Raw genomic sequence first — 16729 nt, 5'->3', positions numbered from 1 at the left:
AATGTACTCTCACCAGGCGCTGGTGGCTCACACCTGTAATCCTAGCCACTCAGGAGGCTGAGATCGGAGGATTGAGGTTCAAAGCCAGCCCGGGCAGGAAAGACTGTGAGACTCCTATCTCCAATAAACCACCAGAAAACCGGAAGTGGCTCTGTAGCTCACCTTGAGCTGAAGAGCTGAGGGACAGTGCCCAGGCCCAGAGTTCAAGACCCAAGACCAACCAAAAAAAAAAAAAAAAGTACTCTCATGGGCTGGGAAGGTGGCTCAGTGGTAGAGCGCTTGCCTTGCATGCCTGAGGCCCTGGGTTCAATTCCTCAGCACCACATAAGCAAAAAGAAAAAAGCTGGAAGTGGCGCTGTGGCTCAAGTGGTAGAGCTTGAGCTGAAGAGCTGAGGGACAGCACCCAGGCCCAGAGTTCAGGCCCCACGACCAGACCAATAAATAAATAAATAAATAAATGTACTCATTACCTTACTTATGCAACTATAATCCCTCTGTACATCACCTTTACAACAAAATTAATTTTTTTTAAAGTGATATAGCCAGGCACCAGTGGCTCACACCTGTAATCCTAGTTGAGGAGGCTGAGATCTGAGGATCAGGTTCAAAGCCAGCTGGGGCAGAAAAGTCCATGAGATTCTTATCTCCAATTAAACCACTAGAAAACTGGAAGTGGCACTGTGGCTCAAGTGGTAGAGTGCTCACCTTGAGCTGAAGAGCGCAAGGATAGCGTCCAAGCCCAGAGTTCAAGCCCCATGACAGACCAAAAATAAAAAAAAAAGTGATACACTAGCTAGCCATGGTGGCACTACTGCCAGCACTTAGGAGGCTAAGGAAGAAAGATCACAAGTTTGAGGCCAGCACCAGAAGACCTTGACACAAACAAAGTAAGTAATACACTTCACTGAAGAATTAGTATCAGTAATCCCAAATTTTTCAAAACTAAAAGTCATGAGGCCAACATTTACTCTGATACTAAAGCCAGACAAAAACACTATTAAAACTACAGGCTGAGAGTCTAGCTCAAAGTGTAGGTTGCTTTACCTAGCAAGTGAGTCTGAGTTCAAATCCCAGGCCCCCCGCCCAAAAAAGAAACAAGATAAGTCTCTGATAAATACTGATGCAAATTTTTCAGTAAAATGCTAGAATACCAAATTCAACAGCACATTAAAAAATTACACTTAATGATCAAGTAAGGATTTACTCCTGAATTGGAAGAATAGCTCAATATGTGAAAATCCATTTAATAAAAGGCCAAAAAAGGAGTCGGGCGCTGGTGGCTCACACCTGTAATCCTAGCTACTCAGGAGGCTGACATCTGAGGATCAGGGTTCAAAGCCAGCCCCGGCAAGAAAAGCCATGAAACTCTTATCTCCAATATACACCAGAAAACCAGAAGTGGTGCCTTGGCTCAAGTGGTAGAGCGCTAGCCTTGAACTAAAGAGCTGAGGGACAGTTCTCAGGCCCAGAGTTCAAGCCCTATGACAGATCCAAAAAAAAAAAAAAAAAAAGGTCAAAAAAGGAACATAATTTCAACTGACCAGCAAAAGCCTTTTTTTGGGGGGGGGGGCGGGGGGGCGGCGGTAGGTAGACCTAGTACTATTCCTGGGCTCTTATGCTCAAGACTATAACACTCTATCACTTTGAGCTACAGCTTTACTTCTGGTTTTTTGGATGGTTAACTGGAGATAAGTCTCACAGTGACTTTTCTGCTTAGGATGGCTTCGAACCACCATCCTCAGATCTCAGCCTCCTGAGTACCTAGGATTATAGGCATAAGCCACAGGCACCTGTCTTGTCTAATTTTTTTGTTTATGTGGTACCAAGAAACTGAACACAGGGCCTAATGCATGCTAGGCAAGCATTCTACCACTAAGCCACATTCCCAGCCTTTAATAAGATTTAATACCCTTTTATCAAACAAACAAGTAAACAAACAGCACTCTAGCCAAGACCTAGTGGCTAATTTCTATCACTCTACTTAGGAGGCTGAGATCTACAGGATTATGGTTTGAGGCTAGTCTAGTTAGAAAAGTCCATGAGAGTCCATCTCCAAAAGAGCCAAAAAAATAAATAAATAAAATTCAGGCTTCAAAGCATGGCTCAAAGTAGCAGATAAAGTTCCAGCAGAACAAGCAAGCTGAGTAAGTATGAGGCCTTGAGTTCAAACCTTCAATGTTAGCCGGGCACCAGTGGCTCATGCCTGTAATCCTAGCTACACAGGAGGCTGAGCTCTGAGGATCAAGGTTCAAAGCCAGCATAGGCAGGAAACTACATGAGACTCTTATCTCCAATAAACCATCAGAAAACCAGAAGTGGTGCTGTAGTTCAAGTGGTAGTGCTCGCCTTGAGCTGGAGTGCAGGGACAGCGCCCAAGCCTGGAGTTCAAGCCCCACGACCAACCAAAAAAAAGCCCCCCAAAACAAAAAACCTTCAATGTTGGCAAAAACAAAACAAAATACCATCAAAAATACAAGAATAGAAGGAAACTTCCTTAAACATAATAATTATCATTTGTGAAAAACCTATAGCTACAGTATCATAATTCTTTTTCTGAGCCCAAATTGCTTCTCTTCAAAGATGAAATAATATATATGTAAGAGAATTAAAGTTTGTACAAAAAACTATTAGAACTAATAAATGAATTCAGTAAAATTGCAGGACACAAAATCAACTGTATTTCTACATACTTCCAACAAATAATTCAAAACAGTAATCCAAAAAAGAAATTCCATTTACAACAGCATAGAAAAGAATAAAATACTTAGACATAAATCTAACCAAGGAGGTAAAAAAGTCTAAAAGCTACAGAATACTGCTGAATGAAATTAGAGAAGATATAATTAAGTAGAAAGACATAAATATCACATGGAATCTAAATGAACTCTGGATAGACAAAACAATTTTGGAAATGAAGAATGAAGTTAGAGAACTCACACTTCCTGGTTTCAAAACATACTGCAAAACTTCAGTAATCAACAGCACGTATAGTTCTATGGTAGAATGTTGCCTAGCATGCATGAAGCACTAGGCTCAATTCCCAACACTGCCAAACACACACATACCCATCAGTAAGATACTAACACGAAGATTAGATTAATTAACTGTCCCACATATAGCCAACTGATCTTCAGTAACAGTACCAAGACCATTCAACTGAGAAAGGTCTTTTTAGCAAATGGTAGTGGGACAACTGGAAATCTATATGCAAAAGAATGAATTTACTCCCCCATTTGTCATTGACTTTGGCAATGATATTTTTGGATATGACACAAAAAGCAAAGGAATAAAGCATAAAGACAAATGAGCCTTTGTAATTGGACTCATTCATCTCTGTGATCAGTTTTTTTATGCCATTTCTGTGTCACTGGGAATTAGCTTTATGCAGTGTAGTTCTGTATTGTAATGGTGAAAAATGGCACTATGCATCTCATCTGTCAAAATATATATACTCTTAGAAGAGCGAACTTGAATGTGTGCAAATTTTAAGGAGACATTTAGGAGTTTGAGAGAACATAGAAAAAAATGAAGACTACAAAAATATAATCTAACTATATTACAAATGTGTGAAACAATTTCACCAAAGGGGGAAGAGAAATGGTATTGACCTAAGTATGTAAGCATAAGGGCAAATACACTGTACACACTATACTCTAGGTGATAAAGTTGCTTTTTACAGGAGTCCAGATTAACAATTCTGCTATATGCAAACCAAACAATTGATAAATGATAGAAGTCAGGCTTTCTGCTGTTGGATTGTAAATTCCTAACAAGGGGAGATGTCAGTTGGAGGTGAGTAAGAATTTATGCTTAGAGTAATATACACACAGATGGCTATATACATAAATATTTATAGATATGTCAATATACCTGAGGTTTGCTTATATATACACATTTTGTGTTAAGAGTCAGCTTTCAGATACTATAACAAATACTAGATATAAATAAACTTACGAAGAGGAAAAGTTGTGATGGAGATACAGTTGACTGATAAAATGCTTGTCTAGCATGAGTATACTCTAGGTTCAATCCCCAGTATTGCGAAATAAAGAGGGTTTAATCTATGGTTGATTGACTCAACTGCATATCATAGCAGAAGCACATCATGGCAAAAGCACCTAGCAGAATACAACTGCTCATCTCATAGCTAGTAGCAAAAAAAACAAAAAACAAAAAAACAAAAGGAAGGCTCGGGATCACAATATCCCTTTTAAGGGACATACTTCCAATGACTTGAAAGGCTTCTCACTAGGCCCCAAATCTTGTTTGTTTGTTGGCACTACTGGGACTTTGAACTCAAGGCCTTACACTTGCTGGGCAGAAGCTCTACCACTTGGGCCATGATTCAGTCCATTTTGCTTCAGTAATTTTTTTTTTTTGGGTCCGGTCGTGGGGCCTGAACTCTGGGCCTGGGCGTTATCCCTCAGCTCTCCAGCTCAAGGCTAGCGCTTTACCACTTGAGCCACAGTGCCACTTCCGGCATTTTTTTCTTTTTGCTTATGTGGTGCTGAGGAATCGAACCCAGGGCCTCAGGCATGCAAAGCAAGTGCTCTATCACTAAGCCACTTCCCAGCCCCCAGTAATTTTTTTGTATAGAATATTGCAGTTATGCTTATGCACAGATGGACCTGGATCACAATCCTCCTATTTTATGCTTCCCGTGAGGCTGGGATGACAGGCATGCAACATCACATCCAATTTACTGAAATAGGGACTTGTAGTCGGGCGTTGGTGGCTCATGCCTGTAATCCTAGCTACTCAGGAGGCTGAGATCTGAGAATCTCGGTTCAAAGCCAGTCTGGGCAGGAAAGATTGTGAGACTCTTATCTCCAATAAACCGCTAGAAAACCGGAAGTGGTGCTGTGGCTCAAGCGTAGAGGGCTCACCTTGAGCTAAAGAGCACAGGGACAGTGCCCACGCCCAGAGTTCAAGCCCCATGACAGACAAAAAAAAAAAAAAAAGGGACTTGTTGTTTGGTCCGGCCTTGAACTATGTCAATCTCTGCTTCTTGAGTAGCTATGATTATAGACATGAACCACCACATCTGACTAAGGCCACACATCTGATATTTCTACCACCTTTCAATGTTGCCAAGGAGGAGATTAAGTCTTTTAAGAGTCTTTGGGAGACATTTAAAATCCAAATATTGATATTAGTTGAAAGAACCTAATATTGTATAACAATGAGAACACATAGTGATTATGCATGGATTTCTAATACCATTCTCTAGTAAGAAGCAAAGTTCCTCTAAGAAATGGCTAATTCTGGGGATGGGAAGGTGGCTCCGTGGTAGAGCTCTTGCCTTGCATGCATGAGGCCCTGGGTTCGATTCCTCAGTACCACATACACAGAGAAAGCTGGAAGTGGTTCTGTGGCTCAAGTGGTAGAGTGCTAGCCTTGAGGGAATAAAAAGCTCAGGAACAGTGCCAGGACCTGAGTTCAAGCCCAGGACAGGCAAAAAAAAAAAAAAGAAAGAAAGAAAGAAAAAAAAGTAAAGAAGTCTCAAAACAAAAACCCAAGTAAGAGCCGGGCGCTGGTGGCTCACGCCTGTAATCCTAGCTACTCAGGAGGCTGAGATCTGAGGATCGCGGTTCAAAGCCAGCCCGGGCAGGAGAGACCGTGAGACTCCTATCTCCAATAAACCACCAGAAAACCGGAAGTGGCACTGTAGCTCAAGTGGTAGAGCGCTCGCCTTGAGCTGAAGAGCTGAGGGACAGCCCTCAGGCCCAGAGTTCAAGCCCCACAATGGACAAAAAAAAAAAAAAAAACAAAAACCCAAGTAAACAAAAGAGCCAACCAAACTAATCAACACATATACATTAAAGTAGCCCAGGAACCAACTAAAACAACTCTCAAATGGACCAAACTGTAACAATCTGAACAATAGTAGTATTAGAAAGTGTAAGATAAATATATCCTGGAATTCATACTGAAATATTTGACTAAACAAATGAAGATGGAGAGACAACTATACACCGAATTCCAAATAAATTATATATTCTAACTTGCAAGGATAGGGAATAAAATTCACAATTTTAAATGTGGGTAGTTCACAGTGCCTTCCTTTCAAAGAGTATAATATGAAAAGGGAAGAACAGAGTAACTTCACAAGAGAGAAATTTCAAAACATTACCTTAGCAAGGAAATGCAAGTCAATACTAAGAGTCATAAATCATATTGCTAGCATATACAATTGCCATGATATGATGAAAATTTCACTTTACAAACTCTTCAGTATTCCTACTGAAAATCTACAGCTCTACTCATTAGAAAAACATCAGACAAATTCTAACAGAAGGGACATCCTACAATATATTTGACTAATGCCCTTCAAAACTTCTAAAGATCCAAAAACTTTTTAAATTGGAAAAATAAAATGGGAGAGGGGAGCTAGCTTTACTTTCCTACCCTATTGACATATCATAAATCTAACTTTTCTAGTTTTTGGGGTTTTTTCCCCCACCTGTCCTGGGGCTTGAACTCAGGGCCTGGATGCTGTCCCTGAGCCTCTTTGTGCTCTACTTCCAGCTTTTTGAGTAGTTTATTTTAGATAAGAGTCTCATGGGGGCTTTTCTGTCCAGGCTGGCTCTGAACCATGATATCAATCCCCTGAGTAGCTAGCCAGCTCTAGTTTTCTTCATGAAGAAATTCTGAGGTAGTCTGTGGAGATGCTGTTCATATTAAAAGACACAGAAACAGCCAATTGGTTAGTTATACACTGTATCACTTTATCACACAAAGAAAACTATGGTTGCTTTTGTTCTACTAATACTTTTTAACCATCTATTTTGTACCAACCATTGTTTGAGGCATTGAGATAACTTCACAGAAAAAAAAATATGCTTCCAAGGAGTTCTGACAAGTGCAAAGAAAACAACATATCACACTATCACATAACAATAAATGCTGTAAACAGAGGGAAGTAAGGAAAAGTTACCAAGGAAGCTACTGTAATTGGGAACTTAGAAAAATGACTCTTTAAATTGTCAAAAGTTGAGAGCTGGGTAGAGCTTAGGCTTGAAGCAGAGCTGGAGTGGGGTGGAACATTCTAAGCTACAGAATAGCAAATGCAAAGCCCAAAGGAATAAGCTTAGTTTGTTAGAGGTGTTTCAAGTAGGCAGTCTGACAACCCTGATAAGAATGAACTCAAAGCCGGGCGCTGGTGGCTCACGCCTGTAATCCTAGCTACTCAGGAGGCTGAGATCTGAGGATCGCGGTTCAAAGCCAGCCCGGGCAGGAGAGACCGTGAGACTCCTATCTCCAATAAACCACCAGAAAACCGGAAGTGGCGCTGTAGCTCAAGTGGTAGAGTGCTCGCCTTGAGCTGAAGAGCTGAGGGACAGCGCCCAGGCCCAGAGTTCAAGCCCCACGACCAACAAAAAAAAAAAAAGAATGAACTCAAGCCAACTGTTCTGAACTCAAGATATAAGAATATAAGGTTCATTTAAGCATTTAAAAACCTCAGTTTTTTCCAACACCATCAAGAATCTTTCCACCACAATTAAGACCTCAATTTTACACACCACACTAGCCCTATCCTACTGTCACAGCTGCTCATATAATAAACACTATTTTGAGCTGACCATATAAAAACTACTAGCTTGTCCTTCATATTTCATCATACTTCTGTAAATTATAAGAAAGAAAAAAAGAAAGCAAAACAAAAGGGGTGCATAGGAGAAGATTCTGCCCAAAATTTGTTCTTAAATTCTCTTAAACAGAAGGTTCATATAATACAACCTTAAGAGACTCTGAAGACAGACTACTTATATTTAAATTTCTATCATTTAGTTAAACAATTTTGTATAATCTTTCTCAGTTCCCTCACCTGTAAAATACAGAAGATTTAAAAAAAAGAACCAGGTTCTGGTAGCTCATGCCTGTAATCCTAGCTACTCAGGAGGCTGAAATCTGAGGATCATGGTTCAAAGCCAGCCCATGCAGGAAAGTCCGTGAGACTCTTAGACTCTTATCTCCAATAAACCACCTGAAAACTGGAAGTGGCGTGGTAGCTCAAGTGGTGCTGGCCTTGAGCTGAAGAGCTGAGTGACAGCTCCCAGGCCCAGAGTTCAAGCCAAACAACTGACAAAAAAAAAAGAGCTGGGCACTGGTGGTTCATACCTGTATTCAGGAGGATGAGATCTGAGGATCAAGGTTTGAAGCCAGTCAGGCAGGAAAGTTCTCCTTTTTACCTACAAGTAACCACCAAAAAGCTAAGTGGAGTTGTGGCTCAAGTGGTAAAGTGCTAGTCTTGAGCAAAAGAAGCTCAAGTATAGCATAAAGCCCTGAGTTCAAGCCCCAGCATGGGTTATAAAAATTAAAATAAATAAAATGTGGCACCAGAAATCATTCAATAAATGCAAGCTACTACTAGTAAAAGTATTTATCAATTTACTTTATTCAAGGACCAGTACTGAAGTAGAAGTTGGTGTATTTGAAAGATTAAACTGTCAGATTCCTGAAGTCAGAGGATTGGCCTTTTTTTCCCGACTCATCTCTGTGCTCCCCAAACCTAGAACAATGCATAAATGAACAAGACCCCATCATGTCAAAGAAGCATGAGAAAGCCTGCCTTTACTGAAATATGAAGCTTTCATACCTCATCATTTTTAACACTATCCAAAGGTATTGTTGTTATTCATATTTTTTAAACTTTTTACTGTTATTATAAAGGTGATGTACAGAAGGGTTAAAGTTACACAACTAAGGTAGAATACATTTCTTGTTGAACAATGTCACCCCTTCCCTTGTTCATAATATTAAGATATTCACTATTGCATTTATAGCTGCTACTAGAACTATCAATTATAGAAGACTATCTTCATAACTGAACTTTGGTGATCAAAACTTTTGTTTTTTGTTTTTGTTGGTCGTGGGGCTTGAACTCTGAGCTTGGGCACTGTTCCTCAGCTCTTCAGCTCAAGGCGAGCACTCTACCACTTGAGCTACAGCACCACTTCCAAGTGGTAATCAAAACTTTTAAAGTACATTAGGCACTGTGGTTCACACCTATATTCCTAGCTATGCAGACTGAAGGATTTGAGGCCAGGCCAAACAAAAAATTCAAGAACTCATTTTAGTCAATGAGCAGTGTGGTAATATATGCCTGCCATCTCAGCTACTCTGGAGGCTACAGGTAGAAGGATTCAGATCTAAGGCCAGAACTAGTAAAGATCTTGAAACACTATCTGAAAAATAACCAAAACAAAAGTATTGGGGACATAGTGCAGTAGAGTGCCTGCAAACCAAGTGTGGGGTCTGGTGTTCAAACCCCAGTATCACCAAGAGGAAAACAAAACAAGACTTTAAAACTGGCAAAGTATAGGGCCTATTGTGATGGAATACCTTTGCTTGCCATTGCCTTACGTGGCCTTGCATGGCCTTTAAAAACTTGTGAAAATTTTTTCCTCACAAGCTTACCAACTAGTTCAATTTGTTCTGTCAAAATTAATTGACCTCACCTCTACATCATTATTTTGTAACATTATAGTCTGTCCACTCGAGAAAAGTTTCCAAAGATTGTTAGCTTAATTTATTGCTTGTTAGGCCAAAGGAGTTTTCAGGGTGATGGAAATAAAGAAAAGAATCGCTCACCTTTCTAAAAATGAGTTTTCAGTTACTATAATTATGCATAACGTAAGAGAGATGCATCATATCTGGGCCAAGATTCGAAGTCCTGGTTCCCATGAGCATTCAATTAGAGCCATGCATCAATTTGGGGCAAGTTCTGCAAAACCTTCCCCCCTCTATTGATGCCGAATGAAAAACTTCATTGTTAAAAGATTCGTGAACGTGGATCTCTTTTCTAACACACAACAGCCACTCTAGCAATATTTCTCCTATCATTTTCTATGCAAGGATGAAAACGAGTTAAAGCTCGTCTGAGGACGACGACGGCGATGATAATTTGACTGCAGGTAGCGATCTCATCTAACAGTGGGGGTGGGGGGGCAGGGAAGGGGAGCCAAAAAGTAAGGATCTAGCTTTACTGAGCTCCCCCATATTTAAGCAGCAAGGCCTGCTTAACCTACACTGCTACGCTATTGTATTGCTCGTCAAAAGCTTCAGCGCAGGAAAGATACTTGAACTCTCCCAACCCGACACCTTACGGGCGGAAGCCATGCAAAAGGGCGGACCGGAGAAGGTTCAGAATCATTCAACTCGCCGCCGGTAGGGACACGGTTGTGAGCGAGAAGGCCAGGCCCCGGTACCACTTGTCCTTGTCACGCTCGGAGGCGACCCGGCCCTTCACAACCACCACAATCCTCCCGGGCTCTTCCTCATTCATTCATTTGGCATTAAGACGACGCTCCCTCCGCCAGGGCCGGCTCGCGAGGCCCCCGCCCTAGTCCTGATGCACCTCAGGTCCGGGAGCGGCCCGGCGCCGCCCGCATCCCCTGGGCCTCGGCCTCCGGCGCCCGACTGCGGCGCGCTCTGGGTCATCCGAATCCCAGCCCGGCCTGCACCGCACGCGAGCGCCCACGCCCCCCCCACCCCCCGCCCGCCCGGCTCGCCGCGGGTCTCCTCCCGGCCTCCGCCCCGCTACGCCGCCTCAGACCTGCCGGGTTCGTGCCGCAAGGCAGGCGCGCGTCCGCGGAGGCCTCCCGCCCGGGGTTCAGGGACCCTCCGTGCGCGCGACGCCCGGTTCCGAAGGCCTAAGCCAGCTGGGTCGGGCTCATCGTCCACTCACCTCCGCCGGGTCAGAACCGAGGGGCCTGCTCTAAAGCCGTTTGAAACCGCTTGGGCCGCCGCACACCCCGCAGTGTCCTCGTTGTTGATTGGTTCGCGGCGAACCGCCTGCTGCCCTTTTATTGGTCCATTTGAAAGGGCTGTGGGCACGCGCCGCCTGCGGTCTTAAAGGGGCAGCGCGCAGCCGTGTTTGTCTAGTGACCTGAAGCTTAGCAGCTCACGTCCGGAACCACCAGAGACTGGAAAGCTGCTTACAACCCTGGGAAGAGTGAAAGGTGTGTCTAGAGCTGTACATCTTCAGCTCTCAGCGTATTTGCTTTATTTAATTGCAGATGGTTAAACCGCCGCGACACTTGACTTCTGTTTCTGAGACCTTGCATTTACAAATATTGATTATGATATTCAGTGCTGGAAGAAAACAAGAGAGGCGGCTGGGATGTATTGGAAGTATTCGAGAACGCTAGAGTCTAGTCTTGTACCTGCTTTGAGCGAATCACTTTTTTCAGTAAATTTGGGGTTTAGTTTCCTTTTATGTAAGATAGGATAACGATGATGTGTTTCTTTCAAGTTTAATATTAGATTTAATATGACGAATGTCTCTGAAATGCCCTTGTGAACTGTAACTCATTCTACACACATGCTTGTATTCCTTTTATTAAAATGAGTGGTTTGGTTAGTAGACTCCTCAAAATTATTGTTTACCCCTACGCTCAATATTTCTTTCCTTTTTTTTTCTTTTTTTTTTTTCTTTTTTTTTGTTGGTCGTGGGGCTTGAACTCTGGGCCTGAGCGCTGTCCCTCAGCTCTTCAACTCAAGGCTAGCACTCTACCACTTGAGCTACAGCGCCACTTCCGGTTTTTCTGATCCTTTATTGGAGATAAGAGTCACACGCAGTTTCCTGCCCGGGCTGGCTTTGAACCGAGATCCTCAGAACTCAGCCTCTTGAGTAGCTAGGATTACAGGCGAGAGCCACCGGCGCCCGGCTGCTTCAACATTTCTATGAATAAGATTAAGTCCTTACTCCCAACGTTTGTTATATTCAGTGATTGAATAAATAAAACATAAACCCATGGCTGGATTCAAAGTAGTATGAACATTATTTACAAATGAAACATTGCAGATGTTTAGCAATGAAAGAAATTTGATGAAAAATATCTGTGAAGGACTTTTTTGTGTGCAGGCACTAGGGCTTGAACTCAGGGCTTAGACACTGCCCCTTAGCTTTCTGTTCAAAATTGGTGCTATACCACCTGAGCCACAGCTTCACTTTTGGTCTTTTGGCGGCTAATTGTAAGTAACAGTCCCTTGGACTTTCTTTCTGGGCTGGCTTCAAATTGTGATCCTTAGATCTTAGCCTCTTGAATAGCTAAAATTACATACTAGAATCACTGTGCCTGGCTAAGAGATGGACTTTTCTTTTTTTTAAACCAGTCCTGGGATTTGAATTCTGAGCCTGAATTCTGAATCCCAGAGCTCCTTTTGCTCAAGGCTAGCATTCTACCATTCGAGCCACAGCTCTACTTCCATCTTTTTCTGCAATTAATTGGAGAAAAGAGTCTCAAGGGCTTTCCTGCCTAGGCTGGCTTAGAACCATGATTCTCAGATCTCAGCCTCCTGAGTAGCTAGAATTATAGGCATGAGCCACCAGCACCTGGCTGAGATGGACTTTTAATCAGATATTTGAAGTACATACAGGAGCCAGGAATATAAATCAGTGGTATAGCTTTGCCCAACATTGGTGAGGCTGCAGTTTGATCATAACCAAGACTGGAAAAATTAAAAAATAAAAAAAAAATTCAATGTTTTAGGGCCTATAGATTACCAACAGGCTAAATGATGGCACTAGGATAAGCAAATGTAAATAAAACAATTACTGTTTTCATATTTTATTTATGTTTATCTGTTAAATTGGTAAGGATGAAAAAGTTTAGCCACCTTGGGCTGGCTAAAATTTGGGGGGAAAAAAGAAACTCAAACTTAGTGTTAAGTGTATAATTGGTGAAAACTTTTAGGAGTACAATTTGGCAGATTTTCTACAGATTATCTGGCCCAATAAGACATTGTTAGGCATTTAAGCTACAGATCTATGCAAGTATGCAAAGAAAAATGTACAAGAATGTTTACTAGCTGGGCACCAGTGGCTCACACCTGTAATCCTAGCTACTCAGGAGGTTGAGGTCTAGGATCATAGTTCAAAGCCAGCCTGAGCATCAAAGCCAGCCCAAGCAGGAAAGCCCTTGAGACTTATCTCCAATAAAGCACCAGAAAACTGGAAGTGGCCCTGTGGCTCAAGTGGTAGAGTGCTAGCCTTGAGCTGGAGAGCTGAGGGACAGTGTTCAGGCCCAGAGTTCAAGCCCCATGACCGACAAAAAAAAAAGAATGTTTACTAGTGGGCTGGGAATGTGGCTTAGTGGTAGAGTGCTTGCCTAGCATGCTTGAAGCCCTGGGTTCAATTCCTCAGTTCCACATAAACAGAAAAAGCTGGAAGTGGCTCTGTGGCTCTGTGGAAGTGATAGAGTGCTAGCTCAAGGACAGTGCCTAGGCCTTGAGTTCAACCCCCAGGACTAGCCACAAAAAAAAAAAAAAAAAAGTTTACTGAGTATAGGAATATAACTGGTATGGTATGCACATGTCCTTCAAAAGGGAACTTTTTACAAAAATGATGGACATCACTTAATAGAACACTATGAAATTGTTCAAAAAAGAATGTGGGGGCTGGGAAGGTGGCTCAGTGGTAGAGCGCTTGCCTTGCATGCATGAGGCCCTAGGTTCGATTCCTCAGCTCCACATAAGCAGAAAAAAAAAAGCCAGAAGTGGAGCTGTGGCTCAAGTGGTAGAGTGCTAGCCTTGAGCTGAAGAGCTAAGGGACAGCGCCCAGGCCCAGAGTTCAGACCCACAACCGGACCCCCCCCCCCAAAAAAAAAAAAGAATGTGGCTAAACTACACAAATAGTATTATTAAGAGAAAAAAAGCAAATTTCAAACAAGCATATGTGGAATGATTTTATTAAATATGGTTATAAATGAATATGTCTGAGCATACTTAAGATAGAATATTCCTAGAATTTCCTTCAGAAGGGGAAATCCATATTTTGCCACGGATACCTTATTCATATATATTTTTATATATTCATCCATAAAATATGTTATTATGTATTCATATATATGAACAATATATTGTCTATATATGTATGTATATATAGATGTGTGTTGCACACACACACATATATATATGGCAAGGAGACTTTCTAGTAGCATGAAAGTAAAAGCCAGGGCACAGAGACAAGGAAATACATCATATATATGGGATTGCATATACAGATTTGATTTCAGGACAAGATTCATACTGAGTAATAAAACACAAGATTGACAGAGAAAGTTAGGAGCAGTTCTTGGAGGCCACTGAATACAAGGCTAAGGAAGTTATATTTCACAAAGTATGTAAAGGGGATCTATTTTTGAACAAGGGAATAACAAAAACTAAGGCTTTGCTTTGGGAAAATGAGTTAGCTTGATTAGCTAGAATGAGTTGGAGTTGGAAGCCTAGTTTGGAGTCCAATATAATAGCAGTAAAAAGGATGAGAGCAGATTCAAAAATAAAGGATTTCATAAGCAATTAGATAAGTTGCAAAAGCAAGGGTGGGACCCATTTAGAAAGATGAGTCAAAGAGAGTGCCAGGACTGGATCCCAGAGTAAGAGGGCAATAATTGCCTAATGGAAGTAGAACATCAGAAGTCTTTCTAAAGAGGAAGGTGGGGAGTTTAGTTTTAGACTTGTTTACAGTACCCACTGAAATGGAATCATTCAAGCAGGCCTAGAGGGAACCTGGGCACTCCTATAATCCTAGCTTTTTGGAAAGCTGTAGCTGGGCATGGTGATATTGCATGCCTGTCAACCCAACTACTATAGAAAGCTTAAAATACATAAATCATAGTCTAGGCATACATCTGAGGAAGGAAGCAAAATCATTTCTCAAAAATACAGATACAGCCGGGCGCTCGTGGCTCACGCCTGTAATCCTAGCTACTCAGGAGGCTGAGATCTGAGGATGGCGGTTCAAAGCCAGCCCGGGCAGGAGAGACCATGAGACTCCTATCTCCAATAAACCACCAGAAAACCGGAAGTGGCGCTGTAGCTCAAGTGGTAGAGCGCTCACCTTGAGCTGAAGAGCTGAGGGACAGCGTCCAGGCCCAGAGTTCAAACCCCACCACCGACAAAAAAAAAAAAAAAAATTAACAGATACATCCATTTTCCTGCAAATGACATTTTTTTTTCATGCAAACTCAGGGCCTAGGTACTATCTCTGAGCTGCCTCTGCTCAAGGCTAGGGCTCTACCACTTGAGCCACAGTGCTGCTTCCAGCCTTTTCTGAGTACTTTATTGGAGATAAGAATCTCACAGACTTTCTTGCCTGGGCTGGCTTCAAACTGTGGTCCTCAGATCTTAGCCTCCTGAGCAGCTAGGATTACAGGTGTGAGCCACAGGTGTCCAGCACAACTCAATTTTTCAGTGGCTGAGTAATACTGCATGGTGTTACATGTGTATATGTATACATGCATGCGCACATGTACACATACACACACATGCATGCATATATGCATGCTCTATATTTTTTCTTTTTCTTTGCCCAAACATCAATTGTTGGGCTGATTCCACTGTCTGACTATTATGAACAGAGATGAAATAAATGAAATTATCTTTTTTTTTTTTTTTTTGCCAGTCCTGATGCTTGAACTCAGGGCCTGGGCACCTAAGCTTCTTTTGCCTTAAGGCTAGCACTCTAACACTTGAGCCACAGTGCCACTTCCAGCTTTTTCTGTTTATGTGGTACTGAGGAAACGAACCCAGGGCTTCATGCATGCTAGGCAACCACTCTACCACCAAGCCACATTCTCAGTCCAAATGCAATTATCTTTTCTCTTTCTTAATTTTCCTTCAGACATATGCTCAGATATATAGCAGGTCATAAAGTTGGTCTACTTTTTGTCGGGTTTTTTTTTTGTTTTGTTTTGTTTTTTGGGTCTGGTCATGGGGCCTGAACTCTGGGCCTGGGCACTGTCCCTCAGCTCTTCAGCTCAAGGCTAGCACTCTACCACTTGAGCCACAGCGCCACCTCCGGCTTGATTCTTTTTGCTTATGTGGTGCTGAGGAATCGAACCCAGGGCCTCAGGCATGCAAGGCAAGCACTCTACCACTGAGCCATCTTCCCAGCCCCTTTTTGTCGGTTTTTTGTTTGTTTGTTTTGTTTGGGACCTGGACTTGAATTCATGATTCTTGCTTTGCTCATTGGTTAGTGCTCTACCACCTGAGCCACACCTCCAACTCCCATTTTTAGTGTTTTGAGGAGCCTCCATACTCATTTCTATGGATGAATCTTGAGATCATTGTGTTACATGTAATGTATAACAAAATGAAATACCCAAATGCTTTGAAAAAGTAGAGGAGGAGAGCGGGGAAGAATGGGAATATTGTGGAGGGAGTGAATTATTCAAAGGATATTGTGTGCATGCATGAAAATATCACAATGAAGCCCCCTCATACTTATATTATATTATAAACGTATGCTAACTCAAAAATTTAAAAGGAGTAAAAAAAGGTCATGCATAAAAGGACTGGAGATGAGGCTTAGCAGTAGAGTGCCTGCCTAGGAAGCCTGAGACCCTGAGTTTGGACCCCAATACTGCCCTACCCCTCAAAGAAAAGACAAGCTGGAAGTTGGGAGACTAGATTAAGACTTCAATGAGACCACAGGGGGAAGAAAGTAGAGAGAGCAGAAAGTTAGATGAGGACAGATCCACATGAAGGAAAGAAGAACCAATCAAAACAAACGATGACCTTTTGAGAAATGAACAAGGAATATATACAAATGGTCTTCTTTAATCATGGGTCATTGGCACATTTATTTTAAAATTACCAAAAACAACCTGAAGATTACATGAAAGGAGAGGATGACAATGGTTACCTGGAATTTGCTCAAGAGAGGATGTGTACAGCCTGGGTGCTGGAGAGTTTTAGAACAATTTGGCAAATTCCCTCCTCA

The 16729-nt window shown here is 42.1% G+C and overlaps 1 protein-coding gene and 1 long non-coding RNA gene across 3 annotated transcripts in view; one reads left to right on the top strand and one right to left on the bottom strand.

Moving 5' to 3' along the window:
* The window catches only part of Ckap5 (cytoskeleton associated protein 5), a 91674-nt gene extending 80902 nt beyond the window's left edge, over positions 1-10772 (bottom strand). The window contains exon 1 of one of the 2 annotated variants that reach the window (XM_070032429.1): positions 10691-10772. The gene's annotated coding sequence lies outside the window, so the exon portion shown is untranslated. Of the gene's footprint in view, positions 1-8121; positions 8193-10690 lie in introns of those variants that run through there. The other variant, XM_070032430.1, reaches the window with a different exon arrangement.
* A 121-nt stretch (positions 10773-10893) lies between these two features.
* The window catches only part of LOC138833928 (uncharacterized), a 49576-nt gene continuing 43740 nt past the window's right edge, over positions 10894-16729 (top strand). The window contains exon 1 of the long non-coding RNA XR_011373973.1: positions 10894-10964. This is a non-coding gene — a long non-coding RNA (uncharacterized lncRNA). The remainder of the gene's footprint in view (positions 10965-16729) is intronic.

This window comes from Dipodomys merriami, unplaced genomic scaffold (assembly GCF_024711535.1).
Source record: "Dipodomys merriami isolate MVZ:Mamm:240054 unplaced genomic scaffold, mDipMer1.0.p SCAF_21, whole genome shotgun sequence".
NCBI lineage: Eukaryota > Metazoa > Chordata > Mammalia > Rodentia > Heteromyidae > Dipodomys > Dipodomys merriami.
Note: the sequence above shows the minus strand (reverse complement) of the source record. Positions and strands in the feature narration are given on the sequence as shown.